This window comes from Lynx rufus, unplaced genomic scaffold, assembly GCF_022079265.1.
Source record: "Lynx rufus isolate CCGP_SWC_20201006 ecotype Redwood Valley unplaced genomic scaffold, mLynRuf1.p SCAF_9, whole genome shotgun sequence".
NCBI lineage: Eukaryota > Metazoa > Chordata > Mammalia > Carnivora > Felidae > Lynx > Lynx rufus.
In genome coordinates this window covers 8,714,744-8,729,940 of record NW_025814897.1, presented here as the reverse complement: position 1 = coordinate 8,729,940, position 15,197 = coordinate 8,714,744, and the positions used below count along the sequence as shown (strand labels likewise).

Sequence of the window (15,197 nt, the reverse complement as noted above, 5' to 3'; positions counted from 1 at the left end):
ATAAAAAAAAAAAAAAAAAAATCTATGTAAACCTATCCATTTCTCTGCTCTTATATTTGCTTGCTTCTCCTTCAGTGTTTTGTTTTGTTTGGATTTTTAATTCCAATCAGGTCCCAGCTGAACCAAGGGGGAAAGTGATTTCCCACACCTAAATCAGGGTAAATAATGGAAATACTGCAGAAGCACGCAGGGTGGTGATGGCCTTAGAGCCAAGGAATCGTTGGTGGCCGAGAGAAACGGTGGGGAGGGGTTCTGGACCGCAGGGCACACTCCTACCTTTCTTCCTAGGGATTTCTACCTTTCCTTTGTGCTTTCTCTGGAAGTTTGTGCTCACGCAGCGGCCTTGGGCGTGAGGCCTGTGACTTCCCATCGTCCGGCTGGAGAAACAAACAAAGAATTGCCTCTATGGAATTGTGGAATGTTTATTATTCTAAAGAAAAGCATCTGTCTTCTCTGGCAGGAAATCCTGCCGTCATATCTTAGAACGGCCCCTGAAATAAATAGTCTTCAGTGCCTTTATTTAGTTTTTTCCAGCTTTATTGACATACAGTTGACGTGTAACATTGGTGTTATGTTCATTTGAGATCATTTGAGATCTGTATATATTGTGAAATGATCATTTGAGATCTGTATATATTGTGAAATGATCACTACAATTAGATTAGTGCCTCATATTAAGCCACAGGTTATCTGGAAGCACAAGAAGGTAGGTGACCCACTGGGGGTGGGGCAGTGGCCGAGTTCATAAGCAGTGCCCACAATTGCTCAGGCTGTTAACATGGCCACGGAAGCAAACCCACTCCCAATCCTGGATCCTGCCCTGTCGTTTCTTCCTTCTCCTTCCCAGGGAGTGGGGTCTTGGAGATCACAGCCTTGAGGAAAACACTGGGACTCAACCCCACAGATGATCCATGGAACTCGTGGACAAATATTGTTGTGAACTTCTGGGATGTGTAAGAGCTTTGAGGAAGCCAGAGAAAGTTCCCATAACTCAGCTTGCCCACCAGCTCAGCCAGTCTCACTGACGGGACACACGGCTGGCTGTTCGCTCAACTCTCAAATTGCCAGAGGTTGAGGGACATTTTAGAAGTAGATTCCTACCTTTAAGAAAGATACTTTTTCTTCCTTTGTGTTAAGATGTTATATGTTGCCTTTCCTTAATCTCTTCTGCAGAATGTAAGCAAGTCAAGTAGGACACTAACAAAAATCCATCATAATTTTCTGTGACTAATATGTCAGTATTTACATTCCTACTTCCTGTCTTTCTCTTCTTTAATTTTTATTTCTGGGCTCACTTTTCAGAATTTTCCAAGGTGAATTTAGGAACTGAATGTAGACTTTTTCCTTCTGTTTTTATTTGTCTTCCTATCTTTCTCCCTTACAGTCTGTTTTGTAACATAGACTTACACACCCACATCAGAAGGGAGCACACTTATAAGTATATATAGGACCATCTCCGAGGAGCAGGTTTAGAGTCTAACTGAGAAAAAAGATCCTGTTCCTAAAAAGAGCAGACTGGAGGATTTTGTGATTAAAATGCAAAAAGAAATCTCGACAAAAGAACTTTCTGACCCTGGTAGTATAGAAGTTAAATGGTACAAAGACCAAAGGACACAATGAAATCTTCATCTCTAGGAGACCCAAGCTGGCATAAGATTTCTACAAGAACTTCTCAGATCCCTGAGTGATTCAGATCCCTTTTTGCTTTAAAGCTATATAATTTTGTAACACTATCACTAATTCTGCATGCTGGAGTTTGTTATCTGATGTTTTACCAAATATGACTTCCTTTAAATAATAGAAAATGTGTATTTTAGTGAGATCTAAAATGATTCATTGTCAAATTAAAGAAGGGAGATGTCTCTACCAAAGATCAATGTAGCTGATTTTACTGCTTTCCCTGAGGCAATATGGTTTTACACAGCTATATTGCTGCCTTAGGGAAAATTGTGACATTTCCCTCTATTTACAAAGAGTGGAAACTTAACCAATTACTTGTGAACCTTGCAAATTTTGTCAAATGTATGTTTACTAAACAAGTGAATTGTTGTTTTGGACAAGTAGAGAGAGATTTTTAAGGGTCAGGCTTGATAAATGGCAGAAGCCCACGTAACTGCTGAGGACCAGTCTGGCAGGAATTGGCAATGATAACAAACTGAACAATGAAGGTCCATTATCTCAGAGTTCACAGAAGAAGGGCTTGGCCGCTGGCCAGGTGTATAATCAGTCTATTTTAGTCTTTATCACACAAACCAATGGGGTTTTTTTCAAATAATAGTAAATTAGGTGTGGCTGTTTTCTTTCTTTCTTTTTTTTAAAGAGGATTTCCTGACAATCTGCCTGGAAGTTATGATACTATCTTTGTGTATTTTCAGAAAATGGTACATTATGCACCTATGATAAGAAACAATGGGTCTTTGGTATCAGCTTTTTGATTCTGGGTGTTTGGGGAATTTTATTTTCAATGGTTCTTTTGATTTCATTAGTCTACATCAAGGCCAACTTTACCTTAGTCCACATCCCTTAAAATCTGTGCTTTGTGATGCCCCATTACAATAAATAAAGAGAGCCACAATGTCTATATGGCAGGTTGGCTTCCACTTATTCAAAGAAGAGCGCAGAACAGACACAGCACTGCCACCCAAACCTCACCTACAATACATACTTGTGGTCACACACATAGGTCTTTGAAACCAAATGTCTGTATTTATCAGCACATTGCAGTCATTGCTGCCTAATTAACTTCCCTTGTTGTCACAATATACCAAAACTAAAATTTTAATTATTTCTTGTGGGGAGAAAATAGTCCTCAATCTCAAATCACTCAAGGTTCTATTTATTATTGAAGCTGCCATAAAGAAGCTGAGAATTTATCGTTTAATATGAGTGAGAAAATTCATCATTTTTATTAGTTGGAGACACTATAAAGCCTTTGAAAATTTTACAGAAAAAAACTCAAAGATGACTTACTCATATGTATTTGGTGCAGAAATTAAGGTTAAATTAAAGTAATTGCTCAAACCTTCAATAATGCTCAAAATATTTAAAAATTCAACATCCATTACAAAACTCTCGGCAAAATACAAATAGAAAGGAATTCCCTTAATCTCATAAAGGACAACCAATAGCTAATATCATACTTAATAGCGAAGACTGAATGCCTTTTCCCTACCATTGGGAATGAGGCAAGGATATCTGTTCTCACTACTTCTACTTAAGATTATACCAGAGGGGCGCCTGGGTGGCCCAGTAAGTTAAGCGTCTGACTCTTGAGATCGGCTCAGGTCATGACCTCAGAGTCATGAGATTGACCCCTGTGTGGAGCCCCTACATTGGGCTCCACATGGGGTGTGGAGCCTGCTGGAGACTCTCTATCCCTCTCTTTTTTTGCCCCTCCTCCACTTGCACATGCTCACAGGCTCGCTCGCTCTAAAAATATAAATAATTAAATAAAAAGGGAAAAAACATAAAAAGACTGTACTGGAGATCTTAGGCTATGCAATAAAGTAGGAAAAAGAAATAAAAGACACATATCAGAAAGGAATAAAGCTATTTTTATTTACAGGCAACATGATCACCTATATAAAATCTGATGGAATTACAAAAAAAAGTACTAAAATTAATAATTGAATGTACCAATGTTACAGGATACAAGATTAATATATAAAAATCAAGCATATTTCTATATACTAGTGAAGAACAATCTCAACTTGAAATTTAAAAATCAATGCCATTTATAATAGCAGCAGAAATATTAAATATTTAGGGATAAAGCTGTCCAAACATGTTTAAGACCTATACATCAAAAACTATAAAACATTGCTTAGAGAAATTAGAGAAGACTTAAATTAATGGAGACATAAAATGTTTTCATAAATTAGAAGAATCAGTATTGTTAAAATATCAATTCTTCCCAAGTTAATCTTTAAATTCAGTGAAATCCCAATCAAAACCACTAATTTTTGTCTTCTGTAGCTTTTCATAAACTGATTCTAAAATTTATATGAAAATGCAAAGTACCTCAAATACTCAAAACAAGAAATAAAGTTAATAGATACACACCATTTGATTTCATAATTACTAGGGGCACCTGGGTGTCTCATTCAGTTAGGCATCCGACTCTTGATTTTGACTTAGGTCGTGATCTCACAGCTTGTGAGATCAAGCCCCGAGTTGGTCTCCGTGCTGATAGCACAGAGCCTTCTTGGGATTCTCTCTCTCCCCTTCTTTCTCTGCCCCTCCTCCACCCACAGTCTCTCTCTCAAACATTAAAAAAATGATAAATCTGCAGTAATCAAAGTTGTGCAGAATTGGCATAAAATAGACATTTAGGAAGAGTGTCTAGAAATAAATTCAGTTGGTTTTCTACAAAGGTACTAAGGCAATTCAATGAGGAAAGGAAAATCTTTTTAATAAATACTACTAGAAAATTTGGATAACTATACCCCTCAAAAATGAACCTCAAAATCTACTTCACATCATATGCAAAAATTAACTTGAAATCTATTAGGTATAGGCCTAAATATAAAATTAAAGCTAGAAGAAATCATAGGGGAAAAACCTTAGTGACATTTGGTTTGTTAAAGTGTTCTTAAATATGACACAAAAAGCACTAAGTGAAAAGGAAAAAAAAAATAGTAAATTGTACTTCATCAAGATAAAAAAATTTTGCTCTTTAAAAGACTACCATGGGGGCAGCTGGGTGGCTCAGTCGGTTAAGCATCCGACTCCAGCTCAGGTCATGATTTTGTGGTTCGTGAGTTCGAGCCCCGCATTGGGCTTTGTGCTGACAGCTCGGAACCTGGAGGCTGCTTCGGATTCTGTGTCTTCCTCTCTCTGCCCCTCCCCTGCTCACATTCTGTCTCTGTCTCTCTCTGTCTCTCAAAAATAAATAAATATTAAAAAAAAATTTTTTTTAAAGCCTGGCATGAAAATGAAAAAGCAAGCCACACACTTGGAGAAAATCTTTGCAAAACCTTTATCATACAAAAGACTTTATCTGGAATATAAAAATATCTCTTATAAACCAATCAGAAGGTGACCTTTATTTAAAATGGACAAAATAATTGAACAGACACTTTAGCAAAGAGGATACATGGATGACAACACATGAAAAGGTCATCATGAGCCACTGAAGAAATACAAATTACAAATTAAAATCATAATGAGATATCACTACACAACTACTAGATTGTCAACAATTAAAAAGGCTGACAATATCAAGTGTTGGTGAGAGTAGGAAAAAACTGGAATTCTCATACACTGCTGGTGGAAATGTGAACAGGTGCAGCCACCGTGAAAACCTGTTTGGCAGTTTCTTGGTAAGTTGTACACATACCTATAATTTGACCCAGCCATTCCACACCTGGACATTTACTCAAGAGAAACAAAAGTACATTCTACACAAAGATTTATACATAGATGCTCATGGATGCTTTGTCTATAACAGCCAAAAACTGGAAACAACTCAAATGTCTGTGAATGCTCAAATGGATAAGCATATTATGATATAGGAAACACTATTCCATGGTGAAAGCGAAACTATTCATACATGTAACAGCATGAATGAACCTCAGAGTAATTATTCTAAGCTGAAAAAAGCATGGCCAAAAAGTACAAGGTGAATGAGTTCATTTATATAAAATTCTGGGAAATGCAAACTAATCTGTAGCAACAAGAATCTAATGCAGTGGTTGCCTGAACTTCGGTTGGGGGAAGTGAGAAATAGATTATGAAAATGTACAAGGAAACATTTTAGAATGGTATTAACATTCAGTATCCACATCGTGGTGATGGTTTCATGAGAGTATAAATATGTCAAAACGTTTTATACCTTAAATATATGCAATTTATTATATGGAAATTACAGCTCAATAAAGCAAAAAATAATAATGCTTTGTTGAGCACTGTTCTTTTCATTCCTCCCACTTTGTTCATGAGTTATGTAATGTTAGCAATCCAAGTTTGCTTCTGTTTCACCCAACCTTTGAAAATTTTATGCTTACAGTATTTAAATGATAGAGGGGCACCTGGGTGGCTCAGTTGGTTAAGGGCCCGACTCTTTTTTGTTGTTTTTGAGCGAGAGAGTGAGCACGTGTGAGCACGAGCAGGGGCAGGCCAGAGAGAAAGAGGGAGAGAGAGAATCCTAAGCAGGCTCCACGTTCAGCACAGAGCCTGATGCGTGGCTTGATCCTGTAATCGTGAGCTCGTGACCTGAGCCAAAATCAAATAAGTATCTGACTCTTGATCTCAGCTCAGGTCTTGATCTCAGGGTTGTGAGTTCAAACCCTGTGTTGGGCTCTGTGCTGGATGTGGAGTCTACTTTTAAAAAAAAGTACAAAAGTTATATTGTTAAGTAAAGATTATATTTAAGGTGTCTAAATGTGATTTAATAATATCTTGTCATTAAAAGTTACTTGAGAGAAGGTAGACAATATTTTCAAAATTTTAAGTGTATTTTTTACTGCTTAGGAATAACAGCCACTATTTTTGTTTCCAGACCTTCTCATGCATATAGAAACATAATAATTTTTAACTGGGATTACATTGCATGTAATGTTTTATATCTTGATTTTAACATGTAGCATGTCAAATTTCAGCACTTTTACATGTAATTATATTTTACATGTCATTTCAAAAATGCAATTTTTCTGTTGTATACTAAACATTACATTGTAATGGATAGGCCATAATTTATTTAATTTCTCTTTTTTTTAACTTTTTTTTTTTTTTTGGGAGAGAGAGAGAGACAGAGAAAATTAGCAGGGGAGAGGCAGAGAGAGAGAGAGAGAGAATCTTAAACAGGCTCCATATTTAGCTTGGAGCCCCATGTGGGTACTGATTTCACAATCCTGAGACCATGACCTGAGCCAAAATCAAGAGTCAGATACTCAACTGACTGAGCCACACCCCTAACTTTTCTTGTTTGGGACATTTAGGTTGTCCTCAAGCTTGCACTAATATGTATAATGCTGTGTTAAACGTATTTGTATGTGTGTGTATTAAACCATTTCCTTATTTTTTAGTGTAAACTCTTAGACATAGATTAATGATCAAAGAATATGAATACAATGAGGACTCCTGATATGGTGTCAGACTTTTTTTCAGCAATACTGAACCAACTTACATCTCATTGGAAATACATAAAAGTAAATGGTTACTAGCTTATCTTACCATATTCTTCAAAGTATTGAAGCCTAGAGAGCTTTTAAATTTTAACACCATTTCCCCCCCTCACTATTTAAGGAAACAAGGAAATTCCTTGAAGGAAACCATCATTTTGATATGACATCCTACTTAAAAGATATGAATCAGCTTTTCAAAAAAGTAAAAACCAACGCATCCCTTTTATGAGAGTAGTATTATTAACATTCGTTAACAGTGCATTACAATTCTTTGTCAATCTCACAATTTTTCTTTTGCTAATAGACAAATTACCTACTATAGTCTCTGATTCTGATACACGAACATGTAAAAATTTGGTAAGATGTTTAAGGCACAGCTTGTGGAGTGACAAATTCTTCTTTCTTTTTCACGTAATGTGTTTGGCTTATTTCTTTTTCACTTAATTATAGGTCTCCAGTAGAAATTATCACCTGGTAAGAAGTGACAATTATTTAGCTACAAATACCAAGTATAATTTTATAGACTATACTAGTTAAAACTGTGAAGAGGCATTCTAGGATCTACAGCCTGTTTAGATCTCTGTTTTAAATAGATTTTTAGATGAATCTATTTTTAGATATTTTTAGGTAAGTCTAAAAAATAGATTCCCTGCTTTTTTTTTTAACTTAAAATTTTTTTTTTGCTTTTTTTTTGAGAGACAGAGAGAGACACAGCATGAGAGGGGGAGAGGACAGAGAGAGAGGGAGACACAGAACCCAAGACAGGCTCCAGGTTCTGAGCTGGCAGCACAGAGCTGGATACGGGGCTCGAACTCACGGACCATGAGCCGAAGTCGGACACCCAACCGACTGAGCCACCCTGTTGCCCCTAGATTCCCTGTTTTCTAATTGTGTTATATCAGGGACAAAACTCAGACACAGGTTGAGTGCTAGAGCCTTTTCATTTTTGTGCGTGAGTCTTCTGGGCCTTTATCTGATGATTCTGACCTTCACCCACATGACTGATGTGTACCTGATGGTCCAGCACCAATGTGTGGTCTGACAGTCTGTGATGCATTAGGACCCTTGGCCCTCAAGATAATTCAGACAAGGGTCAACGTCCATAGGATAATGCTAGATCAGCTTTCAGTGGGGGTATTCAGAAAGAAGAATGGTTAAACTGCAGACAAAAAAAAGTGGCACTAGTTGAGGCTAACAAGTGAATAAATATGCCATGAATAAGGTCTACAGGAGCCTACTCAGGGAAACAATCCAAACTGTGATTTGAAAGCAAATACTGTGCATATTCCCTAGCTAATGCAGTCTGTTATAAAGACGTGTTGGGAAGATGAGGAGTGGCCTCGAAAGGGTAGGGACAAGTATGTGACGTATGTGACGCCCCGTGCCCTCCACAGTGCCTGGTTCTTGGCAGGTGCTTCGTAAAAGGTTGCTGAATGAGGAGGTGCTGCTACCTTGCAGTCCAGAAAACAGACGGAGAGTAAAGCAACAGCAAAGGAAAGACACCTTGGTTTGCATGTTCGTGTGAAGAATGACTTGACGGATGTAAAGACTGGCAGTCTGAGTTTTCCTTGACATTTAAATAAATCGTACCTGAGGCTTTGACAACCTGCTTTGTAAGTATCTGTATTTTTTCCCATACAGACTTACAGAGGAGACTGGCTGGAGGGCGAAGAAGGATGATGCCTTCCTCATCAAAGGAAGCCGATCCCGGAGGCTCCAGCCCTGGGAGTAAATGAGAGATGGAGGAACTGGATTGTCCGGATCCAGTTTTTACCAAAATGATGGGCCAGAGAAAAGAAGGAACCTTAGAGAGTCTGACCTAGTTACATTTGCATCCCAAGGAAAAACGAGTAAGTGGTATAACTATTAAGCTTTTAAGGCTGCTTCTAAGTTTGAAATTTCTCTATGATGTTATTTCAACCCCTTATATTCTTTTCTTCTTTTGAAGGCTGTAAAATTCCTCAGAAACACTCAGAGTCATTTTCTGGCACAGAGAAGAGGAAGGGAGGGGGACACCATGACACTCTTTTCAGCGTCCGAGAGAGACAAAAACTCAGCTGGAGAATGTGGGGCGATGCTAGAAGAAAGCTAGGGTCACACTTGGACCCTCTGGGAGAAAAGGATGAATAAAGGGGCCAGCCTGGCAAGGAGACACGAACCCAGGCATCTGCACTAGCCGGAGAACCTGGCCACTTACGGTGCTGCTAGTTTCTGGGTAGGAATGATGGGTGTGCTCTGTGGTGGAGAAGAAAAAAATCAGTAGGTTTTTCCATCAGATACTGACATGTTCTTTAAGATCATGAAGTTTCCTTTCCTGGAAAATACCTTCTTGTAACCCCACGCTGATTTTACAACTCTCTCATGATTCGGCATGGAAGCCCGGTTTCCCGAGTGTAGATCCTGACCTCACTGATGGCCAGGTATGTTACTATTTCCATTTGTTTCCTCACACATAAATTAAATACAAGAAAGAAAAAGAAAGAAAGAAAGAAAGAAAGAAAGAAAGAAAGAAAGAAAGAAAGAAAGAAGAGAGAGAGAGAAAGAAAGGAAAGGAAAGGAAGGAAGAAAAGAAAGAGAAAGAAAGGAAGAGGAAAGGAAGGAAGGAAGGAAGAAAGAGAGAGAGAGAGAAAGGAAGAGGACAGGAAGGAAGGAAGAAAAAGAAAGGAAGAGGAAAGGAAGGAAGGAAGGGAGAGAGAGAGAAAGAAAAAAAGAGGGAAGGAAGGAAGAGAGAAAGGAAGAGGAAAGGAAGGAAGAAAGAGAAAGGAAGAGGAAAGGAAGGAAGAAAGAGAAAGAAAGGAAGAGGAAAGGAAGGAAGAAAAGAAAGAGAAAGGAAAGGAAGGAAGGAAGAGAGAGAGAGAAAGGAAGAGGAAAGGAAGGAAGGAAGGAAGAAAAGAAAGAAAGAGACAGAAAGAAAGAGAGGAAAGGAAGGGAGAGAGAGAAAGAAAGGAAGAGGAAAGGAAGGAAGGAAGAGAGAGAAAGAAAGGAAGAGGAAAGGAAGGAAGAAAAGAGAGAAAGAGGAAAGGAAGGAAGGAAGAAAAGAAAAAAAGAAAAAGAAAGAAAGAAAGAGGAAAGGAAGGAAGAAAGAAAAGAAAAAGAAAGCAAGCAAGAAGGAAATAGTACCTTCCAGTCACGTTCGTTGTGAGAATTCAATGAAATAGTACCTGCAAAGCTCTTAGCGGGTCACCGGGCCTAGTGCAGCTGGTTGCTAACTGCTGTTGTTGCTACTAGCCGGGTTGTGCAAGCATCTGGGTATTGGGCCTTGAGTACCCAGGGGCGCCCTGGCTTTGTCGGTGAGGGGGTAATCCAGATTTGGTGTGGTGTGGCAGAGACTGCTAGGTTGTGCCAGACATCTCTGAGGTGACACTTGAGATCTCTCGGCCTCGTCTCAGACTTTGGCCTCTCGTCTGGGCCCAGCCTCTGCGGTACTGACTCTACGTGTACCCTGACATCGTGCAGATGCTACATGATGGTGACGCCCTGCTTGCTGCGCCATCTGCCTACCGTCTCCCTTGCTGAGGCTTCCCTGTTGAGGGAATGGAGATGCCCTTCCCTTTTCCTTTACCCCCTTTCCTGGCTTTAATGCGAACACAATGGCTGGAGCTGGGGCAGCCCTTTTGCCATGAGGCAGAAGCCGTATGGTGAAGGCGGCCGAGCGTGGTGACAGCGGGAGCTGGGGTCCTTGGTGAGTGGGCAGGGCGCCACTCCAGCTCCAGACTGCCTCTTTGGTCATCATTTTGAGAGAAAAGCACATTTCCATCTTTTTAAAGGACTGTTATTTGGGGTTTTCTGTCATCTTCTGCTAAACTTAATCCTAACTGTTCGAGTAGAAAATTGGCGTTCTGTATGAATGCAGTGAAGGGAAAGGAAGAAAAAAGATAGCATCAGGTGTCATTTTAGATGCATTACATACGGCATGACAGGATCCAGATGTCCGTGTTTTTACCAGTACATTGTATCATCTCTTACAAATTTAGATTATGTGAGCCAGATGTCCGGTGACCCGGTCACCTTTGAGATAACGGAATACTGACCTTCCAGAGGAGCATAAAACCAACAAAACACTCTCCGCTCAGAAAACTGGCCTGTCAATGCCTCTCATCTCCATGAACACACAGGGTTAATTACAACAGTATTTACTGCGGGTCCCACTCTGTGCTAAGCCCTCCAGTTAGAAAACCCAGGAAATCTCGCTCTGTGAAGGATATGTTTGAGAGGGTCGGAATGCTGGCCTGGGATTTCATTTGGGAAGTTTACCAGCCTTCCAGGTGAGGACAGTAGCCGAGTTAGGGAGGAGAAGGTGGGACGTAGGACTCTTGAAGAGATCAGCAGGACTTGGTGACTGATGGAAAGTGGGGGCTGAATGGGTTCAGAATTACTCTCCAGCTTCTAGGATGGATGACTGGCTAGGAGACAGTTTTACAAATTGCAATGGGACACATACAAAGGAAGGGAGGGAGAAAGCAGAGGGAGGAAGAGGTTTAGTAGAGAAGGTAGAGAAGATGATGGATGGGTGCAGTCCTGGGCATGTGAAGTCTGAGGTGTCCCTGGGCACCACGTGGAGATGCTCAACAGGAGACGAAAGATTGAGTCTGGAGCTTAGGAGAAAGGGCTTAGAGCACTTTTCAAACGATTTTGTAATTTTTGTTTGTGACGTCGCACTTCTCAGTAGACTTTCTTGCTCATCTTGTATTCTCAGCACTCGGCACTGAACCTGCAACATAATCAATGCTCAATAAAAATTGGTTTAGTGATTGACAGATTAATGAATGAATGACTTTCAATCAGTCAAAGAAGATACAGGTTTTTGCCATCTCAGGTTGAAACCCCTGTATGTATTCCAATGGAAACACGATTACAAACCTCAGTCGGTTGCGGAGAATCCCTGTGTCGTGTGTTACGTTTGAATAAACTTCTGCAGACTAGCCTCAGAAATGAACCGCCCTTTAAGTCATTTCCACAGGAAAAAAGAGAAAAAACACCTTTAAAATTCCAAAGTAGTTTACACCATACTTTTGAACCAAAAGGTCCTTCACTAGTTGGGAGGGTCATTCTTTTTTTTTTTTTTTCCCCCTGAAGAACTTATCAGAACATCCTGCACATGTGTCCCAGAAGCCACCATATCTAACATAAAGCCGAGAGTCAGAACACCGCATGGTCACCACCTCCATGCTTCAGGGCCGCCCTTGTTACCCTCTTTCCGAATCGGGTTGCAATGCCCAAAGAAAGAATTTTGAGGAGACGAACAGAGGCACAGCCCAGTGACTTGAAAAGTGTTCCCGAAATTAATAATTGGACTAGATCAGGGACCCGAGTAGATTTGCACAGGGCCTACGGTTTGCCCCTTTCTTCACACATAGTTAACGATAATCGCTAGATATTTCTCAATAAAGCCGGCTCTGACTCTGAAAGTCTCTCCAACTTTTCTGTAAGCCTTGCATTTATATCTTAACTTCTTCAGTAAAAAAGCATTCATACATTCAACTGCTAACTTATTTTTCTTACTGCTTTTTCTTTTCTTTTCCTGGAGCGCCTAGAAGCAGCCTGGCAAAAAGGCACTGAAGCCTTGCTCGCCCCTCTGGGTAAGGCTTCTAAAGAACTCTGGTCCACAAGCGAAACCTGGCAGGCCACAGGCTGACTGGCAGGGGTTAGGGTGGACCGCAATGACTAGCTTCTTACGTCTCATATCGGGTAAAAGCAATTGACAGTGGAAGTTGCTTTTGAACGGTTTCAGTAATGGCTGTTGTACCAGCAGCATTCTACAGACAAAACAGAACCCACAGATAAACACGTAAGAGGAGATTTATCATAGGAATTGGCTCATGTGGTTACGGAGGCCAGGAAGTCCCAGGAGCTGCTGTCCACCAGCTGGACAACCAGGAAAGCCAATGGTATAATTTAGTCGAAGTCTGAAGGGTCGGTGATGTCACTCCCAGTCCAAGGTCAAAGGCCTGAGAGCAAAGGGGCTGTTGGTGCAAGTCCTGGAGTTGAAGGCCTGGGAACCAGGAGCTCAGAAGTGCAAGAATGGGAGAAGATGGAGGTCCCTGCTCAAAAAGAGAGAATTAGCCCTTCCTTCCCCCTTCTTGTTCCATTTGGTCCCCTGACACGTTGTTTGATACCTACCCGCATTGGTGAAGGCAGATCTCTTCACTCAGTCTCTTCAATCGAATGTTAACCTCTTCCAGAAACACCTTCCCAGACATAGCCCCCCAAATTTTTTTTAACCTGTTATCTGGGTATCCCTTAAACCAGTCAAACTGACACATAAAATTAAACCTCACAGATGTATTTCAGGAAATAAGTGGCCAAGTCACAAAGTAAATAAGCCTGAACAAGAACTTTGTCATTCAAAAAAAATTTTTTTTAATGTTTTACTTATTTTTGAGACAGAGGCAGAGCATGAGCCTGCTCTGGGTTGCAGGGGGGGTGGGGAGGGGTGGTGGCAGAGAGAGAGGGAGACACAGAATCCAAAGCAGGCTCCAGGCTCTGAGCTGTCAGCACAGAGCCCCATGCGGGGCTCGAACCCATGTATCATGAGATCATGACCTGAGCTGAAGTCGGACGCTTAACCAACTGAGCCACCCAGGTGCCCCAGTAATTTGTCATTTTAATACAGTTAACTATGCCTGGATATCATATACCACTAGTGTTGACCAAAAAAAAAAAAAAAAAAAAATGGAAAAATATCAACAATTTTCTTTGCACTTAATAAATGCATTGTGTCGATATTCAGAGCTGAGTACACCAAATTGAGAGCAGCAGGTAGGTTGTAATTAGCATTAAATTTGGACTCAGGAAACCTAGATGTTGGTCTCACACTAACTTTTTGAGTCATTTCATTCATTCATTCAACAACTATTTCTTGAACAGGGTATAACGCTCTGGACACTGTGGTAAGTGTTAGGGAACAAAACTGAAAAGAAAGTGACATTGTAGCTACATTTATAGACTTGTAGGCTAATAGAGAGGACAGATACCAATTAAAAAAAATCTATGCATTAATAATACAACTGCTCTGAACTACCACAAAGAAAAGTTACAGGGAGATTGTGCCAGGGTGGCAGGTGGTCAGCACAGGCTTGATTGTGATTGAGATCTGAAGGATGCTTACGTGTCAGCTAGACAAGTGGGGCAGAGGGAACTGTATATGCAAAGTCCTAGTGGCCTGGATGGGGCAGCTGGCAGGCTCTAGGAGTTATAGATGGTCAGCGTGGCTTGAGCCTGGAGAACAAGTGCAGACCAATGGCCAACACACAGTAGGAGATCAACAAATGGGTCGGGGGGCAGCAGGTGGAAAGGAGATGTGAGATAATCATACTTACATTTCAACAAATTAAATCTGGATTCAATACTGAGAAATAATTGTAGAAGGCACAGGCTGGCATAAGAAGACTAGTTAAGAGGCTACTGCTGGTCCAGAAGAGAGAACCGTTGTGTGATCAGGTCAGAAGTGGGGTAGATGTGAACAATTAGACTGAGGCAGGAGGAGGTAAAAGCAATAGGGTTAGGTAACCAGTTGAGTATGGAGGAGGTGAATGAGAGGGAAGTGTTAAGGATGGCTCCTACATTTCTGGTTGAGCTAGGGAATAACGGAAACATACCAGATTCGAGCAAGACAAACTGCGAATCTTAATTTGTTTCTGCAAAATAAAAGGCAGACTTTTCTTTAGAAAAAGCCTTTTAATGTTTATTTATGAGAGAGAGAGACTGAGCATGCGAGGTGGGGAGAGACAGAGGCAGAGAGAGGGAGACAGAGGATCCCAAGTAGGTTCCACACAGTCAGTGCAGAGCCCGAGGTGGGGCTCAAACTCACAAACCCGTAAGATCACGACCTGAGCCGAAATCAAGGGCCGGCTGCTTAACCAACTGAGCCACTCAGGTGCCCCGAGGCAGACTTTCCTTTAAAGCACTGTCCAGACTTAAAATGGTATGAATTGTATTATGGAATTCAATCATTTTTTTCAAAATAAAGAGTGAACTAACTAGAGTGGAAATTCTGTATAGGTAAATACATTAGCTATCTATTGTCATCTATTGTTAAAAAAAAATTACCCAAACCTCAGCGACCTAAAACAA

General features: G+C 40.5%; 1 protein-coding gene and 1 non-coding gene across 2 annotated transcripts in view; one reads left to right on the top strand and one right to left on the bottom strand.

The window, feature by feature from the left end:
- The window catches only part of RDX (radixin), a 122,759-nt gene that overhangs the window by 9,934 nt on the left and 97,628 nt on the right, over positions 1-15,197 (top strand). The window contains exons 2-3 of the mRNA XM_047070638.1: positions 8,766-8,974; positions 9,073-9,544. The gene's annotated coding sequence lies outside the window, so the exon portion shown is untranslated. The remainder of the gene's footprint in view (positions 1-8,765; positions 8,975-9,072; positions 9,545-15,197) is intronic.
- On the bottom strand, positions 12,649-12,782 carry LOC124506585 (small nucleolar RNA SNORA52). The gene has a single exon (XR_006960832.1). It is a non-coding gene; the product is annotated as a small nucleolar RNA SNORA52 (small nucleolar RNA).